Source organism: Callorhinus ursinus, unplaced genomic scaffold, assembly GCF_003265705.2.
Source record: "Callorhinus ursinus isolate GAN/ISIS: 27379988/994484 unplaced genomic scaffold, GSC_fseal_2.0 scaffold6, whole genome shotgun sequence".
NCBI classification, from domain to species: Eukaryota; Metazoa; Chordata; class Mammalia; order Carnivora; family Otariidae; genus Callorhinus; species Callorhinus ursinus.
The window spans coordinates 78,932,450-78,946,844 of NW_027397068.1; the positions used below are offsets into that span (position 1 = coordinate 78,932,450).

General features: G+C 54.2%; 1 long non-coding RNA gene across 1 annotated transcript in view; it reads right to left on the reverse strand.

Annotated features, from left to right (window-relative positions):
• Positions 1–4,408: 4,408 nt before the first annotated feature.
• The window catches only part of LOC141372937 (uncharacterized), a 28,927-nt gene continuing 18,940 nt past the window's right edge, over positions 4,409–14,395 (reverse strand). The window contains exons 2-5 of the long non-coding RNA XR_012378468.1: positions 10,769–10,868; positions 9,335–9,454; positions 8,658–8,809; positions 4,409–5,441 (exon numbers count right to left, since the gene is read on the reverse strand). This is a non-coding gene — a long non-coding RNA (uncharacterized lncRNA). The remainder of the gene's footprint in view (positions 5,442–8,657; positions 8,810–9,334; positions 9,455–10,768; positions 10,869–14,395) is intronic.

A 14,395-nucleotide genomic window follows, 5' to 3' on the forward strand; every position in this document is an offset into this window, starting at 1 on the left:
GGTCACAAAACTGAGACGGCAAGCTTCCCAAGGCCCCAGAGCCAGTCTGCGCCGGGCTGGGCTGAGCTGGGAACGGGGCTGTTTCCGGAGGCTGGCGGCGTGCAGGACAGGGTTGTGAGTGTGAGCAGTCTGGAGGGGACTAGTTCACACACACCTCTTGCGGGACAAGCTCTAACTGCCTGGCCAGATGCCTGCAGGCGTCTGGTGTAAGACGCGCCAGGACGTGCCAGGCGGCGACCAAGAAGGACATGATTGGCAGGAGCCGCGGCTGGGGGAAAGGGACCGAGTCCAAGAGAGACGGTGAGGCAGAGCAGGAAGCTGGGGTACGGTGACGAAGGACGCCGGACTCCAGGGACTTGCCGGGGCTGTCCTGGGGAAATGCCACGCAGCAGGGTCCGGCGGTGTGGAGGCAGACGTCCCCTTCCTGTCTCCGCCACCAGAAGCTTCCCCCGCGAGGGCCACCAGCAGGTGCGAGAGAATCCCGTGGGTGCTGAGCACCCACGTCACCTGGCCCCCTTCGCTGCCAGGGGCATGTCCCCCTCAAGCTCAGGAGCCCACGCTGCCTGCACCCCTCCCTCCCTCCCTCCCTCCTCCCCCCGGTGTGCCGAGGGGCTGCATCACGGGAGGCGGACCCACTGGACCCTGCTTTGCAGGGTGCAGGCTTTTACAAGCGGCCCTGAGGCTGCGGGGGGTGGAGGGGAGGCCGCAGGAGACCCCCGCCCCGTGCCATCTGGACTCCCAGAGTCTGCTTTCAGGAGCGCCTGTCCCTTGGCCGTGAGGCGCCGGCCTCCAGGGAGCCGGCTCTCTGGTCTCCACCACTGAGAGCACAGAGGGGCCGGGCAAGCCCTCCGCCCGCCCCCTCCATCATGCCTGCCTCCCCCCTGCTGACACAACTGAGGTTCTGTTCCCATTCTGTCCCCTCCCTGTCATCATAACCTCGCCCTGCTGGGGCTTCCTTCCCGAGGGCAGGAGGTAGGCCGGGCAGCCTGGGCTGGGGTCTCCGCCCTGCTGTGCGTCATACCCCGCCGGGGGCCTTGGTGGGCTGGGACTCGGGGCCTCGCCCTGGGCTTGGGATTCAGGACCTCCTCCGAGCCCCTGCAGGTGCCTCCTCTGGGCACAGCCTGGCTCACAGCAGAGGATCAGCGGCCCTCGGCGTCTGACAACAGGGCAGACCAGCCCTGGGAGGAAGAGCGGAGCCCAGTTAAACCACTGATTCATGGCATCCACATCCACGCCCACCCTGCACTTCCCGTTTCCTGGTGTGTGACCTAATGCATTTCCTTTTCTCTTTTAAAGCCGTTTGAGTCAGAGTTTCTGTTTCTTGTAGCTGAAAATACCACCTATTTCCTTTCATGGCTAAAATCCATTTACCCGTCATCCTGGAACCATAAAATCAAGTACGCAAGAGCCAGACGAGGCCTTGGGCATGAACTGCCCCACCTCACCCTGACCTTCACTGTGGCGGGAACCCGGACCAGGGCGCCTGTCCCCACTCTGCATCACCCATGGACAGAAAACCCACGGACATCTGCTTAGACCTCAGTGTCTCTGTTTTAAAATGTCTTTCTTGAGAACTATTAGCACATCGAAGTGTTATTTCTTAGGCCTGTTACAATATCTTGTCCACAATTTCTGTCTCCATGGTGTGCAGATTAGGACTGGTACAAATACAGCCCACCTCACCTTATCGAACCCCCAGCTGGGGCAAGGTCACGGTCAAACCGCGGCAAGTACGTAGAAGGAGAAAAAATTGTGTGCAGAGATGGGCAAGTTAAGATCATCTTAGTCTCTAGGGCACAGCACTGGGCCCCCGAATACGACGGAGCCGTCTATAAAGAGTTTCAATTTAAGGAAAAACTGTGATCCTCAAACCTCAAAGGCAGTCGAATTTTGATTCCTGTGTAAAGATAGGCTTGTATATTTAAAGCTTGCCCTTGTCCTTTGAATTCTTTTTAAAAATTATATTCTTGGACTTAGAATTCTTTTTTTAAAAAAGAATTTAGTCGGGGGCGCCTGGGTGGCTCCGTGGTTAAGCGGCTGCCTTCGGCTCGGGTCGTGGTCCCAGGGTCCTGGGATCGAGCCCCGCGTCGGGCTCCCCGCTCCGCGGGAGCCTGCTTCTCCCTCTGCCCCTCCCCTGCTTGTGTGCTCTCCCCACCCTGCCCCCACCAAATAAGCAAATAAAAATCTTAAAAATAATATAAATAAAAGAATTTAGCTAAGAGCAACAGGCATCATGTCAAATCCGTATGCGGTCCTGGGACACCCTGGGACACCCTGGGACACCCCCAGCAGGTCCGCAGTCAGTGAGTGAGGACGTGGTCACCCGTCAGGACAGGGCACCCGGGCGAAGGGGACCCCAGGCCGGGGCCCAGGGGCGGAGCCAGGCTGGGACACGCTTGGTGTGTGGAGGTTGACGCGGCACCACGTGTGGCCCCTTGTTGCGCCTCTGGAGACAGCCTGCGGGGGCTGGGACCCTGTGAGAACCCTCCCACAGAAAGGCCCTCCCAGCCCCTCCCCAGACGTCTGAGGGGCTCCCAGAAGTCACCCTACAAACACAATGACGATGAAGAGGGTTCAGAGAGGGCCCTGAGGGCAGGACACTTGACCCAAAAAGTGAGGAGGAACGTTCTTGCTCTTGGTAGGAGCTTCTGGAAGTTTCCTGAGGACTTCCTTCAGGAGCAGGAAGAGAGTGAGGCTGTGTCTGTGGGGGTGTCAGGTACCAGGAACCCCGGCGGCGGGGGTCCTGTGTCCCATGCAGCCGGCCGGCCTGGCTGGGAGGCTCGTGGGCCGCCAAGTCACCTTCCACCACAGGTGCCCTCAGCAGCTGGGGGCCTTGTCCCGAGCCCCGCAGCGCCCGGGGGAAGACTAGGAAACTGCCCTCAGATGCTTCCCCGACACCGGGGGAGAATCCCCGCACAGCCCCGCCAACAGCGCCTCGCGTTTCTATGGCCGCAATAGGCCCAGAGGCCTTGGGACTCATAAAACATCCGGACAGTCACCAGTGATGCATTTGGGCAATGCGGGCTCCGGGAATCCCCTGGAAATCTTCCCACCTTCCAGAGATGATACCTGAATGGCTGTGGCAAAACCCCAGAGCCGATCCAGGCCTCTGCCCCGCTCCACCCCAGCCCCTAGCTGCTGGCCTTCACTCCCGGGGAGCACGGCACACGGCCCACCGACACCCGGAGCACCAGCATTTTGTCCAGGTGGCACACTTCCCGGCTAACAGCTCGGAGAGCACCTGCTGGGCTTCAGTTTGATGTTCCTTTCCTTCCGGGATAACATCCGCACCTTCTCCTGGGCATTCCTTTTGTGGCTCAGCTCCAGGAACAGACCAAGCGAGAGAACACGTGGCATCTGCGTCTACTTTTCCTGCTGCCCCACAGGGCCAGGAAGTGGAGGGCAGGGCCTTCGCCTAGGTCAGTCTTGACTTTGTGTGAAGACTTGGGGGAGGAAAGCAGGTCTCGGAGAAGTCGAGAAATTTGGCCAAAAGTATGGGGGCTGGGACTTAAACCAGGTCATTCTGACCCCAAAGACAGGGCTCTTCACATCAGTGAGAGAAATAAGTGAGAGGTTGGGGCGATTTGCATCAGTAAGTCTAATTTTCCAGACTCTGACCTGGAGAAAAGTGTGCAAATAATACCTAGGGTATCCCCCGGAACTCACTCACTCACGTTCAGAGAGCATCGCTCCATACTCGGCGCCAAAGGGGTGTGATTGGGCGCCTGAGATCGTGCAGCCCCTGGTTTTAAAAGCTTGGGAGCTCATTGAGAACCTAAAACAGGCATCTGTTAAAACCCCAGTAACATAAAAGGGAAACAAACGGCAGGTGCCCAACCGGGTGGTGACGATATTAGCTCGTTACAAATTGGGGCACAGGGCCTCACCCAGAGCCCCTCTCCTGACGTGAGAGTTTGTTCATATGAAACCTCCTTCAAAGACATACACACTCCAGGACTGGCCTTCATCCACAACAATGAGGTATGAGGGGGAGGGCCCGGGAGGTGATCTAGAACCCACAGGACTAGAGCAGAGCATGGCGGGGAGGCTGGGCGTGAGGGCTCATAGATTCTGGGAGGACTGCGTCCCATTTTGCCCCATATTCCAAGTGGCTCATAGCGCCTTATGTGTTTCTTAGGGAAACGCATTAACCGTGTGGGGTGAGGCAGAGCATGGCAGTCCTGGGGCCAGGACACACAGGGACATAGGCAGCAGACTTAAAGCCCACTGGGCCTGCACAGCAGGACCATCCCTTTGTCCATCTGTCCTGAAAGCATGCTCTGGGGACAAAGTCTTGAAATACCCCAGTAGGCTAACTCAGAACTGATTAATGACTACCTTTTTATACATAACAAGCTTTCTTTCCTTTTTAAAAAGATTTTATTTATTTATTTATTTAGAGAGAGAGAACATGCGTAAGGGGGGTGAGGGGCAGAGGGAGAAGAAGGGAGAATCGCAAGCGGACTCCACGCTGAGCACGGAGCCCAACATGGGGCTCAATCCCACGACCCTGAGATCAGGACCTGAGCCGAAACCAAGAGTCGGACGCTTACCTGACTGAGCCTCTCAAGTGCCCCATCACAAGCTTTATTTTAAAAAAGAGTGTGTCCTTTGGATTAAAGGGGAGAGAAACCTTGAATCGGCCCATGGGTTATGTGACAACTTGGCCGGGAGGCCATTAGAACTGAGCTGGACGGCCACTTCCCCAGCATGTGGGAGGCCATTCCCAGGGTTGGAAGTCTGTTCCTGAGGGAGCAGGTGAGTTGGAAGGCCATTCCTGAGGGAGCAGGTGGGTGGGAGGGCCCTTCCCGGGGAACAGGTGGCCCACAGCAAACCTGCCCAGCCTGCAGTTCTGGCCTTCAGGTGAGGGTTGAGGTATCCCTGTCAGCTTCCCCCTGGAGAGGCTTATGCTCAAGAGCACGTGCCTCCCTGTGGCTCCAGTCCCATTCTCTGTCCAGCTGAAACGATGGAAACATTCACTGGAGATTCCTCCCAACGCAAGCTCTTCACAAACCGACAAGCGAGAACCACCGAAAGGGACGGTGCTCCAAAGCTGACACACTAGCACCCTTCACCTGCCCCAGCCCCGCAGGGGCACTGCCCCAGGGCCTTTGCACCCACGTGCTGCTAAGCTGGGGCTTCCTCACAGACTTTGTCACCTCTTTGCACCGCACCGGAGGCACGCAGCTGGCTGGCGCGGAAGACAAGGAGTCTCCTTCTCCACGTTTCAAGGAAAAGCTATCAAAGGCACACGTTGAGCTCACAGAGTGCTCACCATTTGGAACTTGCGTAAAACCAGGGAAGAACGATCGAATTCTAGAGAGTTGGTTGTAAATTTAAGTGTGATGACAGGTTTCAGGGGATTTGGGTGTTGTTCTGAACTTCCATAATCGTCACTATGACAGCATGATTGTGTCCTGGAGAAGATCCACATGACACAACTGAAATTAAACAGAAAAGTCAGTTTTCAATGTGCAAACTGCATGTTGTGCACTGAGTCATGATCACTGAAATTCCCAATGAAGATGGAATATTAAATCTAATCAATACCTTCCAAAATTCAGTCATTTCAATGGAGCCTACTGCAAGAGCGGCGCCCCTGGGCCGCCCAATACAGTCTGTGCACACAAGCTCAGAAAGGGACGAGGGTGAAGAGTAGCTGATGTCACGAGCCAATCAGCTGAGTAGGTCACGGTCACTCTTCGCATGCGGGGGGGCCGTGGCACAGGACAGGTGGGCGTTCATAGAGAGGGTGGGCCACCAGCTTGGGGCCACCAGGGACTGGGCGCCCACGGGCTCCCCACTGTTGCGAGCCCCAGCTGACAGGTGTGGGCTGGTGGTGTGCCCTCCCTGCAGAGGGTTGAGGGTACAGACACTTCTCCTGTAACCTGCTATGCATGGGCCTCCCTACTTTCTGCTTATTTTCCCAGCCTGGTGGCCTTACTGCACACAGGGGCTTGGAAAGCACATGTGACCTCAGCTGCAGAGTATCGTCCCTGGGGAACGGCGGCACGCCACTGCGGTCGGAGGCTCGAGTCACAGAGCTGTCACGTAAACAGGAGACTTTGGGTTGGAATCCAGGCTTTTTTCGCTAACTCTGGAGCTCATTTCCATCATGGCTTACCACCTGTGTTTGTGTGTGTTCATTCAGTGCCCACTTACTGTCTACGGTGTGCCAGGCACAACGCTGAACAAAATAGAACGAGACCCCCCCGCCGTCGGGGTCTACACCCATGAGAGAGGCAGACATGGATGGTGACACAGCACAAGGTCTCGGTGCAGATGTGACAGTCGTAAAGCTGGGGGTGCGGGGGGCTCAGGAGGGCTGCAATCTTAAGAGTCACTGGGGGGTTGGAAGTCCATGGGCTGGAATGAACCAGAAATCCTTACAGACACCTGCAAGCCGTCCCAGGAGCGACGCGGAGGAGTGGGAAGCCCCCCCCCAGGATAGAGCAGAGGGGCATCAGCATCTAGTGGGGTGTGAAGCCCCCTCTGAAGGGAGGGAGGAGTGTCCGGGTGGGGGGCCGCATGGAGAGGGACTCAGGGAGGGAGTCATCCAATGTTCCAGATGCCCCAAAGAGGAGGCCTAGGAGTTGACCATTACGGAAATTACCTTAAATTTTAAATTATTTAAATACATTAAGCCCCTCCCACAAATAACCCCAGGCCACAGAACCATCAGACTGCAAAACCTCCGCAATAAGCAATAAGGAAAAACCAGTCCAAATACACAATAATAACATCGAAAGAAGATAAGACTATAATTACATGCCATTATCTTTTTTCTAAAAGATTTATTTTGGGGGGCACACAACCAGGAGGGGCAGAGGGAGGAGAGAGAATCCCAAGCAGACTCCGCACTGAGTGCAGAGCCGGGCGTGGGGCTCGATCCCAGGGCCCTGAGATCATGACCTGAGCCAAAACCAAGAGTCAGATGCTCGATGGACGGCGCCCCCAGGTGCCCCTCGGGCCATTATCTTTTAAAAAGTGAGCTACCACGGTGGGAGAGAGAGTATAGAAGCTGACACACAGCTCTGACCCCTAAGAAACAAAATCTAAGAGAACAAAGTAAGTGGACAAAATTCTGAAATTTTTCACTAATAAACCTCAATTTGAAAAGAAACTCCCAATGAACGATGCGCCCCGGGTTCCAGAGTCGTATCCTACCACCACCTGCTGTGCAGAAAGCAGCCTGAGACGGAGCTGCCGGGACGGGGACGTGGGGAGAGAGACCAGAGTTGGAACAAGATGACCTGCGGGAGCGGAGCCCGGGAGCAGAGGTGGGGCTCTGCCTGGGAGGGAGGCCCCGTCCTAACAGAACCTGAGGAAACCCCCTGGGGGAGGAGGCTGTGCTGGGAACTTGCTGGAACATGCCATGACCCCCAGTTCTTGACACAACTGCACCCACAAGAGCAGGTTGAGCTCCATACGCGGCACTACCAGGTAAGCCTTCAACGAACACGAGAGCAACACCGAGAGAGAAGGTTCGGGTGAAGCCGAGAAAACATGGTGTTTGCAAGTTTAAAAATGGTCAAAAACGGCAATTTCATGTGATTCAACTTGAGACAGAGAGAAGCCAGACAGAAGGGCGATTGGTGTGTTAGAAACAAGAATGAGTAGACAAGAAATACTTATATGGATTTGAAATGGTTTTCCTGAAGAAAAGACCATGTCTACAGATTAAAGGGATGCTCTCTCTTGTTCGAGAAAAACTCAGTCACAAGCACTGGTCCCTGAGACCCATGCCAGCGATGTAATGGATTCCCAGGACTCACACTGCCTCATCTGAGTGTCCAGGCAGGAGGGCAGACGTCTGCGTCGGCTACCCAGGGGAAACGGGCCGGCCTCAGGCTGTCCCAGCAGCACTGGGTGCCAGAAGGTTCTGGAATAGTCCCCTCGGGTCGGGCTACCCAAGAATCACGCGGCCTCTCAACCACAGAAGAATTCATCCAGCAGAGCACCCCCAAGCCTTCTCGAAGAAAATACTTGATGTCAAAACTTCAGCCATCCAGCAATTGAATCAGAAGTGTTTTAAAACTTAGGAGTGAAAAAGCTGGAATAAAAAGTCGCTGAACCTCCTTGAATGTAGAAAGGACCAGAACTGCGTGCTGGGGCCATGGCGGGTGCAGAACGTGCAAGCCTGGTGTCACCCATGAAAGCTGGGGGTGGCAGGGGTGGCGGATGGTGACACACACACATCAGTCGGCCTTCTTAAAGTTATGATGTCCAAATTTTTAATTTTAAAAGAGAAACTTGACCTTAACCCCAATTTCTTGGCTTCATTCTTTTGATCCTTTAGGTTTTTAAGAACTAACATCACTTGTTAAGAGAAACATGTATCAACATATATTTCCTTTCTTTTAATTTTCTTTGGTTCATTATAAGCAATATGGAATCCATTAAGTGACATATTTTAAAAATCACTGATCTTATTTCTGTACAATGATTTCCACCTACTCTCCGACGAGAACAGCTGCCTTGAGAAATCTCTGAAGTGTTGACCAAACGTGAGCAGTGGTCAGTACGAGGCAACAAGATTTGCAATGAATTTTTGCTTTGTCATTCTTAACAGCAACCTCATAAACGCAGTAGTTATTCTGGAAAGCGAAGGCCGGGGTACGGTAATGCCGGGGCCCTGGCCTGACCGCCTTGCTTACCCGGGCCTCTCCTGCAGGTACCATTCTGCTCATCACCGTCTTGGCCGCTGAGGGCCGTAGTCCCTGCTCCACCTGTGTTTCAACACACAGCCTCGTCATCTCCGTCCAATTAAAATCATCTCAGAAGATACCGCGTAGTCAAAAATATCCTTCTGTTAAGCAAAAGATGGTCATTACCCCAGTGGGATAGGGATCAGTAGAGAGGTAGCCTGGCTAAATGATAGTGTTTAGAACAAAACAAAGCAAAACCAAAAAAGGGACTCTGGTAAAGTCATCATGATCCGCCCCCAGCAGCCTGTCCCAGGAGCTCCCTGGGGCCTGTCCTCCCCTCTGCCTTCACCCAGGTAACAGGTGAAGGTAGGCCTCCCCACGGTGCTTGCGTGGGAGGGCACTGCTTAGAGCGGGTGAAGCCGGCGTGGGTACAGTGCGCGCGCCCCCGGAGGCCTGCAGAGCCCGGGTTCATGCAGGCTCTGCACCCAGCGCTGGGCACACCCAAGCAGCCGGACAGGCGGCCAGGCAGCGCAGATAAACAGGCCACAGTGTGCAACACACCCATGGGCACCAGGTTCTCCTGCAGGGGCGGTCCAAGAAGAGTCCAGAAGGACAGGGGAAATGGGGTGAGGTGCAGAGAAAGGGGGGACCCGGCAGGAAAGAGGAGGAGGGGAGAGGCTTCGTACCTCACACAAGTCAGGAGCTCACTCCATGTGCCCACTACCGTGAATCGAGTAGCCATTCTTGTCTTCCTTGGAGTCACAGGAAGCAGAGAGGTGCCTTGTGTGAAATCGTACCTCCAGCCCCTGCAGTAAGGATCGGAGCTGTAAGAAGCTGTCGGCGGGGCTTCCAGGAAAGCCGCCTGAAGAGGGCTGATTCAGCTGGCCGCAACGGAGACGTGATGGCCCCAGCTGCAGCTGCCATCTTGCAACCATGAGGAAATTTGCAGCAGATGGGAAAAGCCTGCATCCCTAGTAACAGGGAAACCAACTCTAGACAGCCTACCTCCAGATTTGTATTATGTAATTCATGTATTTCATTTTAGATATTTTATGTGAAAGAAAAGTAAACTTTTGTCTCTCTGACATGGATTTTCTGCTACATGCAATCTGAATCTAATCCTAAGTGATACAGCAAAAATGCTCTTATTAAAAAGTTGGCTGTTTCTTACCGTCAACCAACGTTTGACAAGGGAGCCTACAATACCCAATGGAGAGAGGACAGTCTTGTCAATAAATCGTGCTGAGATAATTGGATATTCACATGTACAGGAATGAAACTGGACCCATATTTTTCCCCACTCACAAAAACATTAACTCAAAGGGGATTCAAGACTGGAAACCTCAAAACTCCTAGAGGAAAACAGGAATAAATCTCCTTGACGTGAGTCTTGGTGGTGATGTCTGGATGTGACGCCTGCAGCACAAACAACAAAATCAAAAATGAAGAAGCAGGACTACACCAAACAAAAAGGCTTCTGCACAGCTACAGAAATCATCAATTAAGGAAAAAGACAACCTAGGAATAGGAAAAAATATTTGCAAGCCACGTATCTGAAAGTGATTAATATCCAAAATAGAAAGAGTGCGTACAACTCAATAGCAAAAATAACAATAATAATGATGACGATGATACCCAATCCGATTACAAAATGGGCAAAGGACCCAAGTAGACATTTCTCCAAAGAAGACATCTAGATGGGCAACGGGTACATGAAAAGATGCTCAACATCACTCATCATCAGGGAAATGCAAATCAAAAACCATGATGAGATACCACCTCACACCTGTCAGAATGGCAAAAATCAAAGAAAGGGGAAACCGCATGCACTGTTGGTGGAAATGCAGACTGGGTGCAGCCACTGTGGAGAACAGTAAGCAGGTTCCTCAAAAAGTTAAAAATAGAACTACCCTGTGATCCACTAATTGAGATACTGGGTATTTACCCAAAGGAAACACTAATTCAAACAATTATTTGCACCCCCACGTTCACTGCGGCATTATTCACAGTAGCCAAGACATGGAAACAACCTGTGTCCATGGATGGACGCATGGATGAAGAAGGGTGGGGTGTGTGTACAGGAGACTATTACTCAGCCGTAAAAACCAAAGAAATCTCACCATTTGTGACAGCCTGGATGGGCCTGGAGGGCATGACACCCAGTGGAGTAAGTCAGGCTGAGAAAGACAAATGCTGCGTGCTCTCACTTGTATATGGAATCTAAAACAAAAGTCCAGAGACAAACGTCCAGGTAACAGGTAAGTAATTACTAGGACGTCACGTTCAATACGCTGAGTGTAGGTAATGCCGCTGTAGTTCACAAGGGAGTAAGTCCTGAATTCTTACTACAAGGGAATTCTTTCCCTTTTTTTGTTCCTTTTTTGTTTTTGTCTTTGTACTGTTCTGTAGGAGGAGAAGGGCGTTTGCTGGACCTGCGGTGGTGACCGGGAGGATGGGGAGGAAGCCCTGCTCCTGTCTAGCGGTCCTGGGGGTCCTAGCCTGCTCTGTGAGGCTTGCGAGGGTAAGAGTAACTCCAGAGGTTTGCAGACGACATAACTTTCTAGTCAGGAAATAGGCAGGGAGCAGACCTAACACAGTATGTGTAAGAAGTCTACAGAGGAGACATCAAAATGGTGTGAAGGTAAAGAGATCTAAAGAATTGCAGGCATTGGCGGGAGTCTCGCTTCCTGGACCACGGGGCAGCCTCGGGAAAACGGGTGCTTCTGCTGTGTTGCTGCACAACCAAGCACCCCAAAACTCAGGGCTTAAAACAAGAGAGTGTTAGTCTCCTTCCCGGGAGATGGCTCCGTGGGCCGGGCTTGGCTGTGCTGGGAGAGGGAAGACCTGCAGCCAGTGCCGGGTGCCGACAGGGCTGCGGGCTGTGCGTTCCCCCCATTCTCCTCCCTGCTGCCGAGGAACAAGAGCGAACGAGACCCCTCCACGCACCGGACAGCAGCTCCGTCTCGGGTGCACCTCAGACCACGTGCTGTCCCTGAGCCCCGTCCTGCTGGCCGGAGCCACCCACAGGGCCGTGCACGCTGCTACGTATATTTAACGCTTCGCCGCCATCCTAGTGGAAATAACTTAAGCAACGAAAGATTTTTTTAAGATTTTTTATTTATTTATTTGAGAGAGAGCGGGCGCGAGCAGGGGGAGCAGCAGAGGAAGAGGGAGAAGCAGGCTCCCCGCTGAGCAGAGAACCTGATGTGGGGCTCGATCCCAGGACCCTGGGATCATGACCCGAGCTGAAGGCAGACGCTTAACCGACTGAGCCACCCAGGCGCCCCCTGCAACAAAATTTGTGTGGTCATTTATCAATCTTTCATTTCTTTGTCTTTGAGGTCTTGCTTAAGAAGGACTTTCTTTTCTTTTCTTTTATTATGTTATGTTAGTCACCATACATTGCATCATTAGTTTTTGATGTAGTGATCCATGATTCGTTGTTTGCGTGTAACACCCAGTGCTCCATGCAGAACGTGCCCTCAACCGTTGAAAATCTGTCTGTCTTGATAGGAAATGCAAAGAGAAAACCCAGGATGATTGGCGGAGCAAATTGAAGCCCTGCTTGCCAATTCTCCTCTCATTTGCAAATATATTAGTGAGAAGCCTGAGACCGGCTGGGCCAGCTTCGTGAATCCAGCCTTCCAAAGACAGACCCTCATCCTAGAAGAGAAATGGGAGGTTCCAGATCTCACAGCTGTTTGTTTGGCTAGAATTTACCGTGAGTTCAAAAAAAAAAAAAAAAAAAAAGTCACTCCTGGCTTAGGAAAGGCGATTTAACAGGACAACACCTTTCCACTTATGATGAGACAGGACATTATTCCCCTCATCATGTCAAACACCCAGATATTATTTGAGGGGAACACAGAGTTTGGCCTAGGGCAGGTCCTGGTTGGGGTGGCCAGGCGTGAAGACTACCCTCTGATCTTTTGTAAGCCTGTAGTGTTTAGATCTTTCAGGTATAGATAGTAACCCCCAGGACACATGTTTAAACGGGGCCCGACTCTAAATCAGCGCAGAACCGCAGTAGGCGGCCATGGGGGGACTGACATTCAGAAATTCCATCAGGCCCGGTTCCGGAGCTGGTGGCAGGATGTGGGGAGGCCCAGAGAGGCCGACACGGACGCAGAAAGGAACCTCCCTTCCCTATTTCTTCCTCACTGTCGTCTTTCAAAGAAACAATGACGCAGAAAACATTGAAAGATGTTGCTCGTCAAGTTCATGTTCGTAGCAAAGAGCCGCGAGCTCCGAAGTCACTGCGGCTCCAAGGACCCTCGAGAGCCCAGCCCTGCCGTCCCTGCCTCGTGGGCCTTGGGCCACACACTGTGCCCCTCACTGCCGCCTCAGGGCTCCCCTCTGAGGAACTGCCCTCCGAGGGCTGTGGGATCTCACGTGGGGCACTAGCCCGGTCTCTTCACGGGCATCGCCTCACGGACACACTTCCTAGCTGACCCGTCCTCACCCACCGCAGGTCATCTCCGATCCCACAGGGCAGGGTCGCCCGTCACCCTCGCTGACCCCCACCGTGCTCCCCTCCCACGCCCACTGCTGGAACCAGAAGCCCGGGGCTCACCCTCCCCCTGTCCAACCCGATCAGCATCGATTCTGTCATTGTACATCCTAATACGAACCCCGCTCACTCCCTCCCCTTCTTGCCACAGCCACCTGCCTGGGGACAATCCACCATCTCCATTGTGCCACCTGGACCGCCTGTCACCTGCGAGGCCAGCCTCCCGGGGAGTGGTCCCTGCCGGGAACCCGGGGCACACAGCGCGTCCATGGGGGAGGTGGCTCACCGCACACTCCCCTGGGCACGAGCTGCAGGCGCACTGCTGGCTGGGCCCGAGGGCAGTGTGTGCTCCAGAGACCCCCTCGGCCTTCCACCCCAGCGCAGGCCCCTTGGACGTTGATTAAGGAAGGTTCGCCGGCCTGGAGGTTCTGCCCTCCTCTTGCTGATTCCCTCTGCGGGCCCCGCCCCCTCCCAGTGTTTGGACTGACCAAACAGTTGGTTTAAACAATGGCCTAAATTCGTTCCTGGGAGACGGTTTTCCGCCTTTCTGAACTCGGCTGTGCACTGGGATCGGGTTGGACACTGTACAACTTCTGCAAGAACGCACCATCCCCCTGGACGCAGAGGTTGCAGGCCGGCCAGGATCATCAGCCGCCGCAAACCCGACCGCTCGGTGCCTGGCCCGCACTCCCCATGCCCCTGCGCCATCTGGGTTTAATGACAGCCTTTTCAAAGGCTGCTTCCCAGCCAGCCTCTGACTGCGAGGCCTGCCCTCCCCTCCTCCGGCAGGGCTGCGCGGCGGATCCCGGGGAGCATAAACCAAATGGGTGCCCAGAGCGGGCCGGGAGCCCTGGCAGTAGTCTGGGGGGGCCGGTGCTCCGCATGCAGCTGGACAGGATGAAGGCAGCCCTCCTGGGGCCTGAGCTACAGTGAGCCCTGCCCACGCCCTGGCTCCCGGGGTGGGACCCGTGCCAGCGCCAAGGATCCCACCCACCCACCTTCCGAGGGAGGCTGGGGGTCTCCCATGAAGCAGCGCCTGACCTGGGTCCCCGGGAGAGGGGCGGGACCAGACCCTTCCCACCGGCAGCAGCTCTGTGCTCATGCCAACAATCCTGAAGTCGGTCCTTCTGTGGTCATTTACTCCTGAGCCTTTAATAAGTGCCTATTGTATACCAGTCACTGTGCTAACTCCCAGGCATACTCCAGTGGGTAAGAGAAAGTTCCCTGGGGGAGTTCA